Source organism: Balaenoptera physalus (assembly GCF_965194825.1).
Source record: "Balaenoptera physalus genome assembly, chromosome: 7".
NCBI lineage: Eukaryota > Metazoa > Chordata > Mammalia > Artiodactyla > Balaenopteridae > Balaenoptera > Balaenoptera physalus.
This window is the reverse complement of record NC_138886.1, coordinates 89,083,087-89,090,941: the sequence shown is the minus strand read 5'-3', so window position 1 is coordinate 89,090,941 and position 7,855 is coordinate 89,083,087. Positions and strand designations below refer to the sequence as shown.

General features: G+C 38.6%; 1 pseudogene across 1 annotated transcript; it reads left to right on the top strand.

Moving 5' to 3' along the window:
- The first annotated feature begins 3,315 nt into the window (after positions 1 to 3,315).
- Positions 3,316 to 5,923, top strand: LOC309664596 (chromatin modification-related protein MEAF6 pseudogene; annotated as a pseudogene). Its single transcript has one exon. The product of its transcript is annotated as a chromatin modification-related protein MEAF6 pseudogene (transcript).
- The last annotated feature ends 1,932 nt before the right edge of the window (positions 5,924 to 7,855 follow it).

Below are 7,855 nucleotides of genomic sequence, written 5' to 3'. Positions count from 1 at the left end.
AAACCTTTAGGCAGACTCATCAGGAAAAAAATGGAGAGGATTCAAATCAATAAAATTAGAAATGAGAAAGGAGAAATTACAACAGACACCACAGATACAAGGGATCATAAGAGACTACCGTAAAAAAACTATATGTCGAGAGAATACACAACCTGGAAGAAATGGACAAATTCTTAGAAAGATATAATTTTCCAGGACTGAACCAGGAAGAAACAGAAAATATAAATAGACAAATCACAAGTAATAAAATTGAAATTGTCATTAAAAATCTTCCAACAAACAAAATTCCAGGACCAGATGGCCTCACAGGCAAATTCTATCAAATATTTAGAGAAGAGTTAACACACATCTTTCTCAAAATCTTCCAAAAAATTGCAGAGGAAGGAACACTCCCAAGCTCATTCTATGAGGCCACCATCACCCTAATACCAAAGCCAGCCAAAAACATCACAAAAAGAAAATTATAGGCAAATATCACTGATGGACATAGATGTAAAAGTCCTCAACAAAATACTAGCAAATAGAATCCAACAACACAGTAAAAGAATCATACACCATGATCAAGTGGGATTTATTCCAGGGGTGCAAGGATTCTTCAATATATGCAAATCAATCAATGTGGTACTCTATATCAACAAATTGAAGAATAAAAACCATATGATCATCTCAATAGATGTAGAAAAAGTTTTTGATGAAATTCAACACTGATTTATGATAAAAACTCTTTAGAAAGTGGGCATAGAGGGAACCTACCTCAACATAATAAAGGCTATATATGACAAACCCATAGCAAACATCATTCTTAATGGTGAAAAACTGAAAGCATTTCCTCTAAGATCAGGAACAAAACAAGGGTGTCCACTCTTACTACTATTATTCTACATAGTTTTGGAAGTCCTAGCCATGGCAATCAGAGAAGAAAAAGAAATAAAAGGAATCTAAATTAGAAACGAAAAAGTAAAACTGTCACTGTTTGCAGATGACATGATCCTATATGTAGAAAATCCTAAATTACTAGAGCTGATCAATGAATTTGGTAAAGTTGCAGGATACAAAATTAATACAAAGTAAGCTCTTGCAGTCCTATACACTAACAATGAAAGATCAGAAAGAGAAATCAAGGAAACAATCCCATATACCATTGTACCAAAAAGAATCAAATACCTAGGAACAAACCTACCTAAGGTGACAAAAGACCTGTACTCAGAAAACTACATGACACCGATGAAAGAAATCAAAGATGACACAAACAGATGGAGAGATATACCATGTTCTTTTATTGGAAGAATTAATATTGTGAAAATGCAAATCTACCCAAAGCAATCTACAGATTCAATGCAATCCCTGTCAAATTACCAATGGCATTTTTCACAGAATTAGAACAAAAAACTTTACAATTTGTATGGAAACACAAAAGACCCCGAATAGCCAAAGCAGTCTTGAGAAAGAAAAACGGAGCTGAAGGAATCAGGTTCCCTGACTTCAGACTATACTATAAAGCTACAGTAATCAAGACAGTATGGTACTGGCACAAAAACAGAAATATAGATCAATGGAACAGGATAGAAAGCCCAGAGTTAAACACACACACATATGGTCACCTTATCTTTGACAAAGGAGACAAGAATATACAATGGCGAAAAGACAGTCTCTTCAATAAGTGGAGCTGGGAAAACTGGACAGCTACATGTAAAAGAATGAAATTAGAACACTCCCTAACACCGTACCCAAAAATAAACCCAAAATGGATTAAAGACCTAAATGTAAGACCAGACACTATAAAACTCTTAGAGGAAAACATAGGAAGAACACTCTTTGACGTAAATCACAACTGATCTTTTTTGACCCACCTCCTAGAGTAATGAAAAAAAAACCAAAAATAAACAAACAGGACCCAATTAAACTTAAAAGCTTTTACACAGCAAAGGAAATCATAAACAAAATGAAAAGACAACCCACAGAATAAGAGAAAAATTTGCAAACAATGGATTTGCAATCAAGGGATTTGTCTCCAAAATTTACAAACAGCTCATGCAGCTCAATATCCAAAAAACAAACAACCCAATCAAAAAGTGGGCAGAAACTTAAATAGACATTTCTCCAAGAAGACATACTGATGATCAAGAGGCACATGAAAAGATATTCAACATCACTAATTATTAGAGGAATGCAAATCAAAACTACAAGAGGTATCACCTCACACTGGTCAGAATGGCCATCATCAAAAAATCTACAAACAGTAAATGCTGGAGAGGGTGTGGAGAGAAGGAAACCCTCTTGAACTGTTGGTGGGAATGTAAACTGATTCAGCCACTATGGAGAACAGTATGGAGCTTCCTTAAAAAACTAAAAATAGAACTACCATATGACCCATTAATGCCACTACTGGACATATACTCTGAGAAAACCATAATTCAAAAAGACACATGCACCCCAATGTTCATTGCAGCAATATTTACAATAACCAGGACATAGAAGCAACCTAAATGTCTATAAAGAGATGAATTGTTAATGGAACAAAATTGGGTCATTTGTAAAGATGTGGATGGACATAGAGACTGTCATACAGAGTGAAGTAAGTCAGAAAGAGAAAAACAAATATTGTATATTAACACATGTATGTGGAATCTAGAAAAATGGTACAGATGAACCTATTTGCAAAGCAGAAATAGAGACACAGATGTAGAGAACAAACGTATGGACACCAAGTGGGTGAAGGAGGGGTAGGGTGAATTGGGAGATTGGGATTGACATATATACACTGCTATGTATGGCATAGATAACTAGTGAGAGCCTGCTGTATAGCATGGGGAACTCTACTCGATGCTCTGTGATGATATAGATGGGAGGGAAATCCAGAAGGGAAGGGATATGTGTATATGTATGGCTGATTCATTTCACTGTACAGCAGAAACTAGCACAACATTTTGAAGCAACTATACCCAAATAAATTTAAAAAAATAAAGTAACTATTAATATTTTTTAAATTCCCCACCCCTGAAGGGTAAGGGGAGGGAGGGAGTGCTGACTTGGCACACCAGCTTGTCCTGCTGACTCCCACACTTCACCTACTCTGCTGCAGTCTTCAGCTGTGCCAGCCCCCTCCCTTGCCTAAAGTAATTATTGATAGGCATGTACTTAGTACAATTCGAGCGCTGTGTCCCTGCCCAGCTAGCTGCTTGGACTGGTGCTGACAGGTTGGTGGATGTGACCAGGCCCCAGCACTAAAAATCTATAGGGAGGATTCTGAAATGGTGCTTGCCAGCAGCAGTGTCCTCATGGTAGAACAAGTTCCCCAAAGTAGGAGCTGCCTGCATCTATGTCACCAGGATGAGTTCCAGTTGCCTCCTGTCTCTTTGAGAGGCTCTCTAAGATAAGCAAGTGTGAAAGGACTCAGGCTCCTTTCAAATTACTGCTTCTGCCATGGGTCTTGGAACATGTAAGATTTTTTGTGCATGCTTTAAGATTGGAGATTCTGTTTCCTACAGCTCTCTGGTTCTCCTTCAGTAAGCCCTGCTGGCCTTCAAAGCCAAAGTTTGGTGGGTATCACCTTCCCATTGCAGGATTCCCCAGGCTGGGGAGCCTGATGTAGGACTCAGACCCCTCACTCTTTGGGGATAACCTCTGCAATTGTGATTATCCTCCTGTATGTGAGTAGTCTACTTGGGGGTGTGAGTCTTGACTATACCATGTCTCCACCTCTCCTACACTTCTCTTTGTGGTTCCCTTTTTATATCTTTAGTGGTAGAAGATGTTTTCTACTAGTCTTTAGGTCATTCTCATTGATAGTTTCTTTGTAAATAGTTTTAATTTTGATGTGCCCTTGGGAGGAGGTGATCTCAGGGTCTTCCTAATCAGCCATGTTGGCCACCTCCCTCTGACCTTATTGTTCATGTATAATTGATGGTGATGACCACTGTCAATAGAACCATCATATTAAAAAACACAGAACCATGCAATAGATTCATAAAAGGGGATGTACACATGTATTGACACCTTCTTGGAAATTTCCATCCACTCAAACCAAACAAAGTGTGGGCCAACAGCCCTGGGGAGTCTCAAGTGGAAGAGAGATGTGCATACAAACCCTCAGTCTCTGCTGAACACTGAGAACTATTGACATAGATCTTTATAATAGTTGGTCAACTGGTCATCAGTGAAGACCCAAAGATACCCTGGGAGTCTAAGTTGTTGGCATTATGATTGTTATCTGAAAGGAAAAAGAAAACTTTAAATATGAATATTTAAAAAGTGAATTAGTTTTTCCTTATAAAGTAAAATAAGGGAAATGATGTTTTGTTATAAAAACTAAATTAAAAGAAAAATTGAAACTATGGAAAATCCATTAAAAACTCAGGTTTAACTTAGTTAAAATCTATCTAGTGCTATGACTATAGCTGTTGATAGAGTTCTTCCTTTTTTTTTTTTTTTTTTTTGGTCTTTTTCAATTTCACCTTCTTTGAAATTTCTTTCTCTAACGTTAATCTTGTATTACCACCCCCAGCCTGGTGCCGCCACCGCCTGCCTCAGCACAACATGGCAATGCACAACAAGGCGGCGCCGCCGCAGATCCCAGACACCCGGCAGGAGCTGGCAGAGCTCGTGAAGTGGAAGCAGGAGCTGGCGGAAACACTGGCAAACTTGGAGAGACAGATCTATGCTTTTGAAGGAAGCTACCTGGAAGACACTCAGATGTATGGCAACATTATTCGTGGCTGGGATCGGTATCTGACCAACCAAAAAAACTCCAATAGCAAAAACGATAGAAGGAACCGGAAGTTTAAGGAAGCAGAGCGGCTCTTCAGTAAATCCTCAGTTACTTCAGCAGCTGCAGTAAGTGCATTGGCAGGAGTTCAGGACGAGCTCATTGAAAAGAGGGAGCCAGGAAGTGGGATGGAAAATGATACTTCTCCAGACTTCCACAATCAGGAAAATAAGCCTAGCCAGGAGGACCCTGAGGATCTGGATGGATCTGTGCAGGGAGTGAAACCTCAGAAGGCTGCTTCTTCTACTTCCTCAGGGAGTCATCATAGCAGTCATAAAAAACGAAAGAATAAAAACCGGCACAGGATTGATCTGAAGTTAGACAAGAAACCACGAGCTGATTATTAGAAGACTCATTAGTGCAGAAGCATCCAGGCTATAGAGCCCTGCTTCCCTCCTCCGACCTCACAAAGATAAACACCCCTCACCTGGCTGCGTGACCATCCATCTCTGCTTTCCCAGACCCGGTGCCTGTGACTCTGAGTAGTTTGTTCTGAAATGTGGTGACAAACAAGTCATTTCTGTAAGACCATATCGGAGCATTTACTTTGTGTCATTTTCAGTAACAATTGCAGGAAGACCCAAGACATTGTTTTAATTCCAGCAAGTTGCTAACTGTGCATTTCTCCCTTCTTGGAACCAATGTCTCCCCCGTCAAACCGGCTGGCACCAGCTTCATCTGTGATGCGCATCGAGAAATGTTCTCTAGGTTTGTTTTATGCTGAACGTAGAACAAGTCACATTTCAGAGGGAGGCTGTAAATATCTGGCGTTTTCTTATTTTGTTTGTGTTTTATCATTTTTCTATGATTGTTTTTGCCATCTTATTTTCTTTGGGGACTTTTTGTAATGCCATTGTACAGCTCATACCTTCCTGCTGACATATCTGATAATCTGTTTCGTGCAGTTGCCAATATTCTTAACTGAAAATAATTTGGTTTACCATAAATAAAATGGGGACTTGGCTTTCTGTTTTTTTTGCAGAGAGAAGGTAAAGAGTGTTTGTTTAATAATTACCTATCTTAAATCTTTTTGAGTTGGAAGCAGTTTCATGTTCAAGGAACAGGAAAAGCTGAAAAACATAAGTTTAAATCAATCCTTTTAAAATAGGTATTTTTATTCTTTTGTATAAATAAAATTTCACAGGCTTTGACTTCTCATCCTTCACTTTTAAACTTGAGATTGTTTTTTCACTTACTTATTCATATCATGCCTTACAGAAATTTCTTTTTCCATCTTTTCTGTCTTTGATGGTATTTGCCTGATTAAATATTGCTCTAAAAATCACTAAGGCAAATGGAAAGGCTCTAAATTGTACCCAAAGCTGATAACGCCTGGAGTCCTTGAGCAAAGTGAATGACAGGATCACCGAGAGGCCGCGATGCCCAGCAAATGCCCCTTCCTCTCAGGGTGGATGGGCTGAGGAACCCGTTGACGGTTGTTACCTGCCTCTGGAGCAGCGGCCATCCACCTTGGCTGCACACTGGAATCACCTGGGATGCTTACAAAAATACCAGTGCCTGGGTCCCACTCCCCAAGACTCTGACTCGGGTACAGCCTCGTATTGGGGATATTCTTTTGAAGAGTCCCTGGCATTCTGATAAGAAACCAAGTTGACAACCACTGCATTAGGAGACTGGATTGTTCGATTTAAATCCTATGTCATGAATCAGTCTAAGGGATAAGCTGTGGGGCCTCACCTTTCCTTTGACTCTTTTAGTCATAGTCCTTTACTATGTCCATATCTTTGTTAGAAAAAAATATGTTCCATTTGTGGCAATATTGGTAGAGCTGAAATACGGATGGCGTCTGTTATCCAAACACGTCTACCTTGTCAGATGTGCAAAAGCTTCCTCTTGTTCTCAAATAAACTTTTTTTTTTATTGGAAAACAAAAATCTTGTATTACCTCCCAACAATTCTTTTTTAAAAAATATTTTCAAGAAAATTTAATTTTTTGTTTTGCAAAATCATTGAAGGAAGAACTAGATTTTGTTGAAGAAAATCAGAAATAGATTTTTTTAGACCACTGAACATGAAACAAGCATAATTTTTCAAGCCCACAGAAACAGTATTTGGCTTTTATTGGTATCACCAGCAAAGGTGACTGCTCTCAACTGCAGGGCAACCTCAGAAACAGCAATCACTGTTGAGACCACTGAGTGACTCTGATGCTGGCTATAAGTGTCTATTTTGCTGGAAGGGAGAAGGGAGGGAAAGATGGAGGAGTTGAGTATGGAGTCAGGGATTGCCTAGGCCATTTCCCATACCTCTTCCAATAACTCCAAAGCCAATTATTACATTGGAGCATCTGCTAAACATCAATTGAAGTGAAGAGAGAGTTTTGAAGATTTTTTTGCTTCCAAAAAAGCACACACTTTGCTCTTCTGAATGATCCATGTAATAACCTTAACTTTCTACTTCTCCTAGCTTGTGGAAATCATCTCCATAGCAATACTACTCTAAATTGTGCAATTTTCCTTATATCAGACTTGGTTTTCTCTATACCTTGTTCCCCAAGAAACCTGAGCTGTATCTGCATGTCTGATTTTCACCCTATCCCCATCAACTGGCATTCAAACATGACTCTTCTAAAGCACTCAGAAGTCACTATCAGGCACTGATGTTTCACATACCTGAACGGGTATTTTAATTGCATAAACCTAAAAGGTAAATCATCTTATTTCACTGTGATTCAGAGGATAAGGAGGAAATTGATCTATGTTTCCACTAAGGTAGCCAAAGAACATTCACATGAAGGGATAAAGGGAGAGGAACTGGCAAGAGTTCAAAAAGATACAATTCTGAAAAAATTTAAGTAACCCACAGAAAGATAGGAAAAAGGAATATACAACCATGAAAAAAACAAACAAAACAAACAAAAAATAAAATGGAACACTTAAGCTCTCACATATCAGTAATTACATTGAATATAAATAGTTTAACATGTAACAGTCTTGAAAAACAAATTTTAGAAATGGAGAAGAAATAAATGATTTCCAGGGTTAGGAACTGTTGGGGAAGGAGGTATGACTATAAGGGATAGCATGAGGGAGATCTTTGTTGTTATGGTATCTCAATTGCTGTAGTGGT